The sequence below is a fragment of the Triticum urartu genome, chromosome 7A, assembly GCF_056163025.1.
Source record: "Triticum urartu cultivar PI428250 chromosome 7A, HENAU_Tu73, whole genome shotgun sequence".
NCBI lineage: Eukaryota > Viridiplantae > Streptophyta > Magnoliopsida > Poales > Poaceae > Triticum > Triticum urartu.
The window spans coordinates 719,918,636-719,934,727 of record NC_141879.1 but is presented as its reverse complement, the minus strand read 5'-3'; the positions used below and the strand labels follow the sequence as shown (position 1 = coordinate 719,934,727).

Sequence of the window (16,092 nt, the reverse complement as noted above, 5' to 3'; positions counted from 1 at the left end):
TTTTCCAAAGTTGGGAGGAAAACTGCATAGCAGCAACCTACCTTTTGTAATCGCCACCATGAAACCAACTCTTGGGCTCGCTTTATTGCCCAATCTCTGTTTCATGCATCAACTTTCCTAAGAATCAATCTCATGCGTCGACCTGTTACTCTGTCAGTGCATTCATACATAAGAATTTACAAAAGTGAGGATTTCAAAATTCATGTGCTGTTTCCAAAGTTGTGAAGGGAAACTCACCTGATGTCTTCTTTCCATCCATGTATCGACTTCTCCAAGAATCTTTGGCGTCGACCCTGTTAGTTTGTTCAATCACACAGTACATGCATGATAATAACATAAGATACATTGGACTTCAAAATCTTTATTATTTGTACCATCAGGCAGCAGGGAGATTGATTTACACACTTGCTTGCTCCTTGGAGCTACATCTTGGTACAAAAATTTCCCCGGAATTTCACTTGAGAAGCTATCTCCAGAGTACATACAGCATTGGAACTACCAAGATTGGTACTACTACTACTATCTGAGATCTTTCGATATCAGAGAGGAAGAGCACGCCAAGAACTGAAGAATCCTCTCTCGGCAAGAAGAAACGCCCTTGAATCGAATGCGTCGCCTCGGGGGCGTGTTGCTGTAGCCGCAGGTGCGGTGCTCGCCATCCAAGCCTAGCCGCGCCCCTCCTCCCCGCCGCGCCCGAAGCAGAGCGCGGGCGGTGGACGAGGCCGAGGAAGAGGAGCAGGAGGGGGGCGGCAGCGGCGAGGGATGCCGAGCGGTGCGTGAGTAGTATTCCACTACTCCGATGTCACTACCTATTTCTTTCACTACTCCCTCATGTCCTTTTTACTCTGTATATAAAAAAAAATTCGTATATAAGAATTGCCTGAAGTCAAACTTTATAAAGTTTGATCATATTTATATTAAAAAATATCAACATTTATAACGCGAAAGTTATACATTATGAAAATTAAAGTCATGACGCATCTAATGATACTGATTTCACGTTGTGATGATTGGTATTTTTTCTATAAAGTTGGTCAAACTTAGAAGATTTGATTTCAGACAAATCTTATATGCAAACTAAAAATGATCGAAGGAAGTATAATAAATGCATAGTAAAAGGACGCCAATATGGTCCCTAAATGTTGAGAGGCCGGTGTTACTCTCTTCTAGTTGGACCAAAAGAAGGTCCAGTTCATACCCAAAAAAGTCCAGTTTATACAAATTTAACATATCTATAAAATTAAATTCACCTAAAAAATATATAAAATTTTAAAAATGTCTATAAAATTAAAGTGTTCACAAAAATATATAAAAAATTAAAAAACGTTGTATGCACACAAAAAAGTGGGTGCGATGTTTGTACCTAAGTTTTTACATTAAAAAACACTATATGCTAAAAAATGCCATGTTCAACTGCCACCTTATTAATAACGAAAACTGCCATCATCTTAACAATAAAACTACCATGGTCAGGCTAATAAAAATGACATGGTCTAACGAGTTAAAATGTCATGGTCTAAAATAGGTAAAAATACCATGCTACCTATACTGAAATTTAAACATGACAACATTAGCACAAATTTGTTATAAAAACAACGATTTGCCATATTAAAGAACATTATATGCCATGACAACTCTATATATTTGTGATGTAAAAAAATACAATTTCTCATGGGACATTAAGAAAAACTCTAGAAAATTGTCATGTTAAATAATTATTTGCAATGACAAGCTCTAATAATTAGCCATGTGGACATTGTATGCACATGTGAACTTGCCATAAACCTAGTACAAATATTTGTATCCAAAAATCTTCATAAGTTGATACTATCTCGAAACAAAAAATAATTGACAAGAACTTATTGATGCATGATAGTTTTGCCATTCCACTTCACACAAAATACGCTATGTGACCAAAAATAATAATTTGCTCTAAAAATCTGCCATGTTCCACTAAACAAAAACTTCCATGTTTTTGAGTTTGTCATATGATTTTTCTGCTATGTTTTGAATTTGCCGTATGATCTTCTTCAAAAAATTGCAATGTCACTTCACACATAAATGCCATGTGACCAATACAATTTGTTATAAAAAAAGCCATGTTTAACTAAACGAAAACGGATATGTTTTCAATTTGCCATATGATTTTTCTGCCATGTTTTGAATGGTCTATCTAAATAAAACTGCCATGGTGTTATAATAAATTGCCATGCTACCCTACAAATATATTTGACATGGTAAACCTAGTTTATTTCCCATGGTAATTATAGTTTACTTGCCATGGTAAGTATAGTATAAATTTTTGTGGTGCCTATAACAAATTTGCGCATGGCAAAAATATCATGAATCAAATATTTATATGATGTTGTGGTGATTACCTACAGAGTTGGCACGAGAAAACACATTGTCATGTGAATAAAACAAACACAATCATACAAAGAATGTCATGTGAAAAAGTTTTAGTTGCCCACACCATCTGGGCTTAAAAACATTTCTACAATTTCCCTAGAAACTGCCATACATCTTAAGTAATGGCTACATGTTAATCACCACCCAAACTTCATACAAACTGCATACATCTTAATCATTTCTAAAATTTCCCGTACAAACTACCATACTAAAATTTGTACAATTTCCTACAAACTGCAATGCAAACTGCCATGCACGAATCAAAAATCCATCTTCATAGAAAATATATATGGACAAACAGGGGGTGTAGGTGGGTTCATACCCGCGCGTGAGCAGACACCATCGGTGCTCTCTACTGGCATGTGCCCGGCCGCCCCAACTACAGCCGATGTGCCGTCCAGGACGCACTGCTCCCGCATTGGTTGCAGTTGTGTCGCGTATGGGGCCTCCATCGATGAGCTTCAGTGCCGCTCTCAAACGCGCTATAAAGGCCACTATCTATACATCATTTCATCGAGAGGTATTTGCATGAGCTCCAAGATCTCCAGCCATGAACCAAGGTTCCAGACCCACTAGAGCTCCGGCGACGGGGCACAGTACGTCATGGATTCGGCCAGCAGCGGGAGAGGTAAAGATGAACATTGATGATGCAGTGGCAAAATCATCCAACACCGGGCGGTGGGCATAGTTTGCCGAAATGAGACTGGCTTATTTTTGGGTGCCTCGGTCCATCTCGGTAAGTATTGCATGGTCTCGAAATGACCCGAAGAACTCGGTCCATCTCGGTAAGTATTGCATGATCTTACATGAGATCAATGACAGGAAGCAGAAGTTTCAGAGCTGTGAGCTCGTCGACGAGCAACCCGCAAGCAATGTTGATGCACATAGATTAGTTAGAATGCCCGCTACCCGGAATGTCGCGCAAGTTGGTTGAAGAGACTGAGTTTTTAATGATGGAGAGTCCCTTTCCGCCTTGTTGGGGGGAAGAGAAGAGAAGAGAAGAGAAGAGAAGAGAAGAGAAGAGGAGGTGCAGCGGCAACCGGACCACGACGGGTGGCGCGAAAGCAACAGGCTGGGCACTAGGAGAAGAAGCCACTGGTGGCTGACTCAGCAGCAGGAGCTCACACATAATCGTAATCTTCTTCTCGAAGCAGATAAGATCCAGTGCTGAGTAAGCTCCTCAACCCCTGCCCAGAGCCCCTATAAATCCATCGCCGCCTCCCTTCTCCTGGACGAGGACGGACAACAGTGCAACGAACAAGTACTCTGCTTTTGGATCAAGAAGTACAGAGAAGGAACCATAGATGGCTACGTTCGCTTCTGCAGCTGTGCCCTTTCCAGGTCGTGTCGCCGGAGCCCGGCGGTGCGTGCTGGCGCGGGCTTCTGCGGCTAGGAGGACGCACTACGAGGTGCTCGGGGTGGGCGTGGGGGCCAGCAGGGGCGAGATCAAGGCGGCGTACCGGCGCCTGGCGAGGGACGTGCACCCGGACGCCGCAGGCGCAGGCGGCGACGAGGGGTTCATCCGGCTGCACGCGGCGTACGCCATGCTGGCCGACCCCGACGAGCGCGCGCGCTACGACCAGGATGTGGCCAGCCGCGCCGCGGTGATCACGACGCGGCGGGCGGCGGGGCCAGCGTTCCGACGCAGGACGTGGGAGACGGACTAGTGCTGGTAGGACGGCCGGACACACGCATGCTCTGCTTTCCCGTTCGCCAGGCCGCCGGCCGTTTGGTTCAGACACGGCACCATGTTGTGCTCGTGGTCGCCGGAGGAAAAACCGCGTCAGCTGCTGCGCGCCGTTCGATCCGTCTTGGACGGCCCAGATCAGGTGATGCGTGTAAACTGCGGCACGGCGGGAGACGTTTTTATAGAAGATCTCATGTGCGTTCGATCATTAGCAAGATGCAAAATATGTACTACTAGATCGATTAGTCTACTGTAAATTAACGGCTTAAAGCCCAAGGGACATGTATAGTTCCTACGAATCACCATAGATCAACATACTGATCTTTCCGTGCGCATCCACCGTCTCAGTGGTCGTCATGTTTTAATCAGATGGATTAAGAGCAACCTCACTACAGTACTACAGTACATGTTTGCAACTTGGCTCTTGTTGCGATCGTAGAGCGGTAGCAGCATCGACTAGAGCCCGCGGCTTCTGGATATGGCGGCAAGGGGTCGTGTCCGCCTTGGCCCGAAGAACGGATGGACAGGACGACGCGGGGAGGGCGAGGGCGCGCTGGCCACCAGCGGAAGAGGCTGGCGATAGGGCAAGCCGTGCGCAACATGTAGTGGGGTTGGGCATGGCTGTGGTGGTGACGAGCTGTGACTGCCGGAAGAAGGTGGGTGTGGGCAGGGAGAGCATGAGAGGATGGAGGTGGAGAGAGGTGGGATGCGTGGGTTGGGTGGTGGGGTAGAAGGTGGCGGTGTAGAAGACAACCCCGACAACAGACACGTCCATACGTAGAGATGTTTTTTTTTTTTTGCAACAAAGAGCTTCAAAAAATGAGTAGCCTCCCCAAAAAAGTAATGTTTGCAATTTACAACAAAGGGCATGTCGCAATTGCAACAAGGCTCTTGTTGCAAAAGAGTCATATATACAGCCGTCTCGCAAAAAAAAAAAAAGCCATCTCATAAAAACAAATTCATGTTTTTGCAATTTGCAACAAAAGGTTTGTTGCAATTGGAACGAGGCTCTTGTTGCAGATCATCATAGATCGGCGGCTCACGACCCAACAGATCTTTTAAGAAAACCAGCCAATGGATGCGTAGCACGCCCGATAGTTCTTTTGGTTCTGGAGGAATCACTGGTTACTACAATTGTCCATGCGCAGTGTTGGAGCCAGTAAAATTGAACTGGAGGGAGGGGGCGAGTGATGTTAAATCAGTTTGGGAGAACCAAGTCATAGAAAATTAGGCTTTTAGCAGCAACTAATGACTAGTTTTGCATTGTAAATCGATGTGAGGGGGAGCCAGGGTCCCTGCTGCCCCGTCTCCGCCACTATACATGCGATCATTTTTTAGATACTCTCACATCATTACTTTGAAAACATAAGGAAAGAGTATTGTGATCATATTACCAAAGTTATCTCTCGACGAGGAGATAATCATGTCTGGCGATGCCACAGATCCACATCAAAATAAGATAATCGTAGTAATGACAAGGTGAAGAAACGATGATTGATTGGTGCTTTTCTTTGCATAGAATTATGCCTTTTCTGCCCTTGAGGTACCGAGTTAAGAAGCAAACAAAACTATCGACATGCATGTCTTTGTCACCGAGTTCATATCGTTTAGAGAAAAGAAAAAAAAAGTATAAATAAGCTTGAAATAATTAGTAGGTTTAAAAAAGAAGAACCACTCACTAGATTCTGCAACCAAATTAATGACAAGGGGAAGTGCAAAAAATTGATAACTGGAGGTGCTTCCCTTGGCGTAGAGGTATGAGCTAAGAAACAAACTATAGACATGCATGTCTCTATCGTAAGCTCGCATGACTAAATAATAATAATAATAAGATATGTAAGCGTGGAATAATTGATACTCCCTCCTTTCGGTTTATAAGGCTCAATTCAAAAATCTCACCAACTAAGGTAGATGATGAGTGGTGGAATATTTTTTGTAGTTTGCAAAAGCACCCAATTAATGCTCTTGTTTTCCTCAAAAAATTATGTTTACGAACGCATTAATTGCAATGGATGCATGCATAAAGTGCATGCATTGGTCAGTTTTCTCTTCATACACCTTGAAGTCTGAACATGTGATGGGAAACAATCAAATTGAGCCTTATAAAATGGAAAAACTAAAATTTTGAGATAAGCCCTATAAACCGGAAAGGAGGGAGTAGATTTTGAGAAGAAGATTCACTTCCTCGGTTTTGCAATATCTATCTGGTCCCATGCATGTATGTTGAAGACAAAAATTGTATGACATTTCATTGGATTATACCATTGTTGGTCTTTTTTTCTTTTGAAGAAACTTTTGATCTATTCATCAATTATCATGGTAGTACAAAGAACATCAGAATGAACTGAAATTACATACAGGCTCATGGACCATATATCTATGACTACAATTATTGGAGCGAGGCGAAGGTGCGCCGTCGTCATTGCCCCTACCTCGCCGGAGTTAGGCAAACCTTGTTGTAGTAAACAGTCGGAAAGTCGACGTGCTAAAGCCCCACTGAACCAGCACACCAAACCAGCAACCAGCCCTGATGAAAGAAGTGCAGATCGAAAGAATCTAACATGTAGACACACCAACGTAGACGAACGAAGATGGGATCAGAACAGGCCCATCGAAGACAAACACCAATAATATCATGTGAGATTCTTCGGAGACACACCTCCACACACCTTCCAACAACGCAAGACACACCGCCGGGATGGGAAGTAGGCGGGGATAACCTTATTCCATCTTCAGGGAGCCGCTGCCGCTTCGCTTTGTTAAGCAAGAAACCCTAACCAAAGTCAAAAATTACCTAAACCAGAGCATGAGCCCTCCCACTGTCAGGGTCAGGATCCACCGTGCCTCCATGGTCCTAAGATCACGAGAGACGAGGCAGGCCAGTGGCGGGGGTGGTGGGCAGGCCCGTCGATGAGGGCGGCCAAAGTGGCCAACCGCACAGGCCCCCCAAAATCTTGGGGCCCCCGACCGGGGAGAAACTGTCGTGCACGTATATCTGCAACCCGCCCGAGTCTGACGCGAACGCCTTCTCAATCTCTGCACAAGCCTGGTACTGTCCCGATCCCTAGGCCGCAGCGCCCAACCCCATCCCCAGTCGTCTGCCATGCACGCTCGCGCCGCCTCAACCCATCTCCCACCCCGCAGACAAGTCGAGGACTGCTCATCTGCTGCAATCCGTCGTCAGCCTTCTAGCTCCTCCGCACCGTTCCCACAAGTTCCTAACGTATGCCAGACTGACCAAGCCCCCGTATTGCTGCTGTCGGGCACCTTCGTCTGCCTCCCCTTCGCCCTGGACTGGATGCGCCTTCGAAGCCGAGAGCAAACTATTCGGTAATTTCTTGGACTGAGACAAACCTATAACAACAGCAGATGCATTTGAACTAACATGTTGTATCTGCTGATTTCCAAATTGATGTTGTATGTGTTGATTTGTAAATAGATGCACTTGAACGTCGAACAAAAATTGAAATGAAAACAAATCATTAATCCATTGAACTCAAATTGCCCCCATTTTTATTTCAATTTCAAGATGAACATATTTTTTTTCGTCGATGCCCGCAACAGTAGTGTGTACACATATAGGCACGGACGAAGCAACCTATTCATCAGGTCTCTTTTATATCCCCACGCTTTTTTTGTCATGTCTCTATTTTGTCCGATCGTTCCACATCAAGTTCTAGTTCTACTCATATTGTGTATTTGAGCAAAAGAATATGCTTTACCATGAGGTATTTCTTGGGTAGGTATGCGACTTTTTAGAAATAGTTCCTCAGTTATATATTTTTTTTCCAAAATTTGAGCCAACATTTTGAATTCCGCCCCGGGCCCCCAAATTACCGGAGACGGCCCTGGTGGTGGGTGACATGAAACCCTCGTCACTTTTCGTGAGGAGGAAAACATTTTGCATCTAGGGAACGAATTCAAGTGTTGGTCTTGTTAGACGTATGACTACTCTATCTAGCATTAGCAAATATGATAAAATTTCATCAAACATAAGTTTTGTTTTGCGCCTTAATGATTAAGAACCGAAGAGTATGCGTTGATGGATTGGTTATCATAACTAGTAGAGTGCCTGTGCGTTGCCACGGGCCTTAAAAAATCAAGAACGTTTTGTCGATATTATTATCAGTATTCGATATTGGGTTATTCATTACATTACTATGCCTTCCTACTCATTGCAGGTTAGTTGTTACTAATTGCATATCAAATTTCACATGTATAGAAAAGATAGCTGATAACATACAAAAATATTGAGATCCACTTTACTTACAATGTAATTCGGTAACATATAGGATCAGATCTAATGCACAAAACACAAAAACATAGAACTCTTTATTATGCATTACAAATGATAGGTGGCACATGGATGCCCTTCTATGCTTAAGATTAATCATCTCATGAAAGCATGTCTGTTGTTATTATCCATTAATTAAATATATGACACATGTAGGATTTTGTTCCCTTATTTCAAGATTCTACAATCAGAATTCCCTAGCAAACTTTTACACATGAAATTTGGCATTTGAAACCGTACAGGTTACTACATATACCTCCTACCATTTACAAACCATGGAAACACAAAATATTTCAACACTTTCCCATCTACTATTCATAGCTTGGACATGCCCCATCTACTTTTCTTGGCTCAAAAGGACTGAGGCCCCTCCAACTGCACTCAACTTCTAGGATATCTCTTCTTTGAAGGCCATGAAAACAATCATCCGGTAAGATCGTTTGTGATCATAAATGGCATTTATAATTACTTGATATTTTCATATACATTATCTAAATAGTAAAGTTTATAAATGCAGTACTTTAAAAGAACTAATGCTACTGGTATCCATAGCTAGAATACATAAATACAAATAATTAGAGGCATGAAACTCTAACATTAGATAGACCCATGTAAATTGCATACATGTAACCCTTACAAACTCCGTGTCTAATATATTTTGTAGTAGGCTTTTAACCTATTCAGCAAGTCAAACTCTGGGAATGAAATTATGTCTTGGGTCTCGCTTAACCTATTCAGCAAGCTACCATCGACCATATTGCAGTCCATATGAAAAAGAGACAAACATCATATTCTGCTGAAAAACAACAATGTGAAGTTTATGGATATATGATATTCTCATTGCCATTAATGTCACTAAATTTATTGATCCATAAAAACCATGTAAGTGCAAAAGAAAAAGAATCTGAGTTGAGGGGAATAAGGAAGGATCAAACGAAAGAATGAATGGATCGCGCACATACCGTTCATAAGTTCTTCTCTGGATGGAAATGGAAACCAATATGTGCCGCTGCAGCATCCTTCTTGTCGGCTCCGAGGAACCCCATTTGGCCATTTCCTCCGGTACCGCCCGCAACATCTTCTATAACATCTCCGCTTCCACCACTGACATCTTCTCCGCCAGCTCATTCACGAAGCCCTATCCACCATGTTTCACTTCATATTACATTATTCTCATGTATCACACATACTACAATTCAACCATGCATATAGTCAGCGGGCAACAAGGTACAAATATGTTCTTCTTTCATCAGTTGTTATGTTTGTCTACCTCAGGCCTGTAGAAAATACGGTTTTGTTAGCCTGCACTACTACACTGATCTTTTGAAATGATAAATTTTAGAACTATGTCAAGAGTACTAAATTGTAGAAAAAAAGATGAACAACTTCAACTTTAGCTTCACAGAAATTTCCTCAATAAGTAGGAATAAAACAACGGATCTCAGCTACTTTTCATAAGCCATGAAAATATGTAGAAACTTTATTTTTTCAACCGAAATAACACAACGGTACATTGAAATGGAAAAAGAAGCACATAAATTACCTTCCTCGTGTAGTAGAGAAAGACCATCAATGAATAGTCTCAATAAATCTTCTGGATGTTTCAGTCTTCGGACGTAATATTTAGTTCAGAGATGAAATCCCCGTGTAGTAAGGTATGTTGTGTACGCCGGCAATGTCGCCGGAGAGGCATGCCCCAGGAGTGGCACTGCAGATGCACACCTTCCGCCCCCGTCCCTCGCCACGCAACAGAGAAGCGCCACTGCAGCTCGCCCGCCACCGGCAGGGAACAACAAGGTGCGGCGCCGCAGACCATGCCTTGTACCCCCGTCCCTTTCCCTGCAAGGCAGCCCGTCATCAGGATCGACACCATCTTTAATGTAATCTTTTCCAATACAAACCGCATCTTTAAAATACAGCAACGCAACACATTTACAGACCAAAGTACTATAAAGTGATATTTTCAGATTAAAAGTTTGGCTTTGCTAATTTCAGTATGTACATAGAACAAAGCCTTTAACAGAAAAACATCAATGGATTTAAGATGGTGACAATATTCTAGATAGTTGGCCTCACTGGATATAAGAGGAGTTCGGTTGTGCTCGATGCGGATATGATAGTAAGATAGCGAATAAATCACAATTTTATTTCAGGTATGAATTATTAGGAATTGGATGCCACCTTAGAATTAACATATTGCATTTATATTTGTAACATCTAATTGCAGGTTGGTCATCAAGTGGCTCAAGCTGTATGGTGTAGTTACAGATATACAAAGATCACGATAATGAGTAAACATACAGTCTGCATTTATTCTGAAAGCCATGCCTCTGGACATAACAAATTGAGTCTCGTGGAAAACATACCATAATGCTCGATAATCAGTATACATGAATTTTCATAGCTTTGAGTTCGTCTCCAGGATAAGCTTTGCCACGTCCAGTTCACATGTAAGCTGAGCAGCCCATCGACACGCCCAGAGTTCAGCAAATTCAGGGTCCATGGTGAAGGAGAAAAAATGGCATGTGCCCCCGCCTGGGAAAAATGTTATTAAAACCAATCAGTAGTTAAATGATTAGGATAGTGGTGGTACTGGCCATGTGTGAGTGCATGTGTGTATGGATGATGTGCTTACTGTTATCCATATTTCTTTAAACTTCTATCAATACACAGAAATTCAAATACAAACCCATCAAAAAATCTGGAGTTCGTGGGCTATTCTCATTCCCTGCCGGTCGGTTTTTCACGGGGAGTACTAATGCACAGTTCCTAATATCTCAACGTTCCAACCTTGTAGACATGAACCTTATTGTTAACTTCTCCCCCAATTCCAAGTTAATTGAAATCCAAAGCAAAACAAAATTATGTACAATGCCTAGCTTTGCTACTTAAGACCTATATAGAATAGTAGACAAAATATTTGATTTAGAATAGTTCAGAATTACAAGATCTTACACAAAGTAAATATAATTCTTTGTGTAGTCAAACTATTTGATTCAAAATTACAAGATCTTAGCTAGGCATTTAATTACAGAACCAACCTGGTTGTGTTGACTATTACTCCCTCCGTATGAAAGTATAAGATATTTTTGCAGTTCAATTGAACTGAGAAAAACGTCTTATATTTTGGTACAGAGGAGTATATCTGATCACTTTTGCAACCAAGATCTTCCTGATATACTTTTGCAACCAAGATCTGCCAGATATAAGCAGGCACACTTTAAACCAGATTCGCACACCAAATGAAACAACCATTTCTCCCTTTTTCATTCTTCTAGAAATCCAGCAATGGAATTATGATATAAACTGCTCTGTTACCTTTAGATGTAGGGTCCTCCTTGAATTAACTACAAAAAACGACAAGAGAAAATAATTAGATTTTTAGTACGTGTCATCTCCAAACCTACATAAAGAATGAAAATTATTAATTGTACCCAAGAAAAATGTGTGAACATCCTGAATAGTAAACTAAGTAGTAATTAACTATAAATCTAACACCTGGAAGGGTCCTGTTATATAAAAAGTTGCACTCTTATAAAATGAGAACAGATGGGAGCGGGTTTCACATTACATATTTCAGTGGCACGATAATTGTGCAGCGAACTGAAACTCTAAGTAGGTAACTGGGCAAAGAGTGCATGAAATAAGAAAGGCACATGGCCTTCATTAGTATTCATTGCATATGCAAGATCCAACATTAGTCAAGTATTTGCATTACGAATTAGGAAGGGTGGTGAGAATCATGTTTATACCTACGCACAAACATGCTTGTAGAAAGATAATATCCCTATAATCGTGGTTATCTTTAGTTGAACAGAATGAACATGCATGTAAGCATTTAACAGGGTAAGGTTAAATCACTATGTGTTCTCAGATTCCTCCATTCACTAAAGCATATCCAACGCATCATTACCATGAAACAGAAGGAAAGAAACACTAAACTTTACATCAAGCATGAAAATGAATAAAACCAGTGGGAGGGGGACGAATAAAAAATCAACGAAAAAAACCGACGAAACTGGGAGGTGGGATCGTTACTGCGGGGGAATTGGGAGGTGGGAGGCAGGACGAGAAAAAACCAGGGGAGGGGGACATATATTGTTTTCTCAGATGCTCCGACTAACTTAGACTGTCGGCAGATTATCAGAAGTCTGTGAAGTATCATATCGTCAAACCTGGGTAAATATCTAACTATGGAGCTCCCACTTTTATAAACAAATGCGAAATTGCTGCAGTTCCCACTTACGTAACGAGGATCATAAGATAAATGTCCACAGGGGACGGGACAAGAGACACCAACCTTGGAAGGGCACCATTTTTCTGCAAGCGCAATGGATATCCAACCATTGCCACATCCCAGCTGTGCGACGATCTTATTCCTGAAAATGGAATCTGGATCTGGATGATGATTTATGCCCTCGTAGAGAGTGATGGACCTATCTCCGGGGCCGAAAATGCTAGGTATGTCCATCATTATTAGCTTCCTTCTTTGCTGGGATCCTAAAAGCATCCGATAAATTCTTATGCAACCAGAACCAAAATCACAAATATTGAAAGTTCACACATGAATAATGACACCTGACCTGAGATAGCGGACGGGACAAGAGACACCAACCTTGGAAGGGCACCATTTTTCTGCAAGCGCAATGGATATCCAACCATTGCCACATCCCAGCTGTGCGACGGTCTTATTCCTGAAAATGGAATCTGGATCTGGATGATGATTTATGCCCTCGTAGAGAGTGATGGACCTATGTCCGGGGCCGAAAATGCTAGGTATGTCCATCATTATTAGCTTCCTTCTTTGCTGGGATCCTAAAAGCATTCGATAAATTCTTATGCAACCAGAACCAAAATCACAAATATTGAAAGTTCACACATGAATAATGATGCTTAGAGGCCATGGAAACTATTGTGAAACAACAACCCGTACTACACACGCATGTAATAAAATACTCCTCTAAATAAATCGCTTGATCAATGCCCTACTGTATTCTGATCTCATATGAATTTTCCTTGACCCTTTCTGATTATGGATTTTTTAGAAGCTATCTCAGGTCAGGTGCTTAGGACAAGAAACCTCGAGCCTGCTTTTGGTTCACTTTGTCATCCGCGTTTTTTTACCTAGTAATAATAGATGTTTTTCCTTTGTTCCCTATTGAGAAATGCATATGCATAATGAATTCCATTAGAGGGCTGTTAGGAATCAGATGCCCTAAGAAAGTGATGCTCACAGAAAGTAAAATTTTGAAGCAAACCTAACAGCTGAACCGCGGCCGAGTAAAATATGTCAAGACATATTCCAAATTTACGCAAACCAATTTCAAAGTTCAGTAACAAACAAGTACTACTACCAATTGCAGACCAAGGTTTATACATATATGTGTAGTTTGCTAGCTATAATAATCTGAAAATTTAGTGCCTTGTAGCAAAGCAGCCCTGCCCACCTCCTATCATTTAACACCCTTTATATTTCCCCCTCAAGCCATTAACTAAGCAACTGGCCTAGCACGTAAAAGGCCATCAGACCAGAACTGCAATTCCCCCGATTGATCAATGGGTTCCAGAGTGAGCAACAATTTTTTTCTCTATAGCTCGAGCATACGCACATGGCTGGGTACCCCTCAAAAGAAAAATGTGCGTGTCTAGTGGAGTTTTTTTTTCTTTTACTCTTTACACCCCAATTCAGGATCCTACATATGCCGCTGCCTCCATAGAGCAGAGGGAAACATCGGCAATAAGCCAATAACCCCAGCTGAAGCAGAACCAACCAGATAGATCAAAGTCTTGTGCAATACTGAAGAAACCCTTTGCCCCTTCGCTCTTTCAGGAGAACACCAAAAACGGAAGAGATGCCACAGCAGATGTGGATTTTCTACCAAAACTAATGTACAGAAACATAAAACATTCCAATAAAAAAGGGACTACAACATTAACCAACCGACTTATCACCTAAAATAGTCTACCCTTTCCTAGTGTGGCCAAAAGAGTTAAATACACCCGCAAAGTAGCCGCTGAGCTACAAAGTTCAGACTATTCAAACCGAAAGAAAGTGTATGCTATTTGTTGAACCAATTACAAATTTACAAGCTCTTTCAGTGAGGTGGAATGACAAATCAGAACATAAGAAAAGTCTACGACTGTACTACCTCATAAAATACATCTTTTATTATTGGGAAAGGACTATTGTCTTTAAATCTGAGTTCATTAAATAGAAATCTGAGTACTTAATAAGATGGCAGAAATGTATCTAGCCTATAATAGACACGAGGGGTAAAATAACATTTGAAAACCTCAGCCCATTGGCCCACAGGTTATGTGCTATGCCCTCCAATAGGTAGAAACAGATAATTACATGACGAGTTAAGTTAAACTATAAATGACACAATTTATGAACAAAACAAGATGACTTCTGATTGAAAATATGTAAACTGGACAAATTGATTTTACAATTTGAGAGTTTAGCTATGCCCAGAACAAATAAATACGGGAACAATATCAAACTGAATACACTATGCTTTTGCCCTGCATTAGGAAACTTAATCTGTTTAAATTCAGCTAATGTAATTTATTACAAATGAAACTTGACACACATGCATGTACCATATGGCTACGAATAACAGTGACTTTTCTAAAAGAAAGAACAGGGAATTAAAATAACCATACACCCTTTTTTCGGGAGATAACCATAGACCTTAGTTTGCTCTGGTTTCACCGAACCCCGTCCTTTGACTGCAAGAAAGTAGGAATAAGCGGGAGGCCCTGCACCTGTTCAACAGGCAAAGAGGCCTCACCTCTCGATCACATCCCACAGTGAACAGCCATGGGACAACTTGTGGACATACAGGTCGCCGACCTTGACCTTCAACCCTGCAACACAAGAACACCAATCAAGGTGAGTGAGGACGAGGATGGCAGGTCAGGGACGGGAAGGAGAAGAGGGCAAGGATGGCCACCAGCACCTTCAGTTATTGAAATCACGAGATAGATGCGTTGGGAGGAGCAGAGAGGCGAACCAGAAGTGAAGCGGCAGAGATGACCTTGTGCGGCTTACAAATCTGGAGCTACAAATGGCATGGCGATGCAGCCGTCAGCCCCTTTTCAGTGCTCGGCCGAAGAAAATGGCTGTGTCACGTCGCATGCGCCCTGATCTACATGATCAATGCAGTGACGGCGTCCAGGTTATGTCGACGTGCCTACATGGTCGAGGGAGGCGACACAGGAGGAAGGGGAGGCATCGTCGGGCAGTGGGGAGGATGGGGGGCCGACCTTGTAGGACGACGTCGTGGATGCGGAGGTTGAAGGCGTGGAAGCATTCCTCCTGCCCGGCGGCGGGGTCGTCGGCGAGGCGGCGACGGATGGCGCCTTGCCCCGGCGCGCGTGACGGGGGCCTGGAGGCGCTCGAGCACGGCCCTGGCTGCGCCGTAAGCGTCGTCGCCAGACACCGCGCACGACGCCAGGAAGGCCTCCACGCCGCCGTTCCTGCTGCCGACGTCCTCGCGCGCCTCCATCCCCGGCTAGGTGGGGATCGATTGTTCGGGCGGCGGCGGCGGAGGAGGAGCCCGGACGCGAGGGAAGATTGTGGCTACGAAGAAAAGATGAGGAATCGGCGGCGCCGGCGGCAAGGAAGGCTGGCGGCGACCGGTTATGGGGGCGAGAGGTGGCCGGCGATGGGGGAGGAGGCAACCAACGCACTGGCGGC

General features: G+C 42.8%; 2 long non-coding RNA genes and 1 pseudogene across 3 annotated transcripts; 1 reads left to right on the top strand and 2 right to left on the bottom strand.

Moving 5' to 3' along the window:
* The first annotated feature begins 3,627 nt into the window (after positions 1–3,627).
* LOC125521990 (chaperone protein dnaJ 11, chloroplastic pseudogene) lies at positions 3,628–4,085 on the top strand (annotated as a pseudogene).
* A 4,539-nt stretch (positions 4,086–8,624) lies between these two features.
* On the bottom strand, positions 8,625–10,220 carry LOC125523667 (uncharacterized). The gene is made up of 3 exons (XR_007290339.1): positions 9,934–10,220; positions 9,353–9,528; positions 8,625–8,792 (listed from the first exon to the last, which is right to left on the bottom strand). It is a non-coding gene; the product is annotated as an uncharacterized LOC125523667 (long non-coding RNA).
* A 286-nt stretch (positions 10,221–10,506) lies between these two features.
* LOC125545886 (uncharacterized) lies at positions 10,507–16,048 on the bottom strand. Of its 2 annotated transcripts, none has more exons than XR_015611929.1 (6): positions 15,407–16,048; positions 12,974–15,260; positions 12,691–12,890; positions 11,709–11,737; positions 11,432–11,586; positions 10,507–10,925 (listed from the first exon to the last, which is right to left on the bottom strand). It is a non-coding gene; the product is annotated as an uncharacterized LOC125545886 (long non-coding RNA). The 2 variants fall into 2 exon arrangements; XR_015611928.1 differs by having other exon boundaries at positions 10,508–10,925; positions 13,006–15,260.
* Between the last annotated feature and the right edge of the window lie 44 nt (positions 16,049–16,092).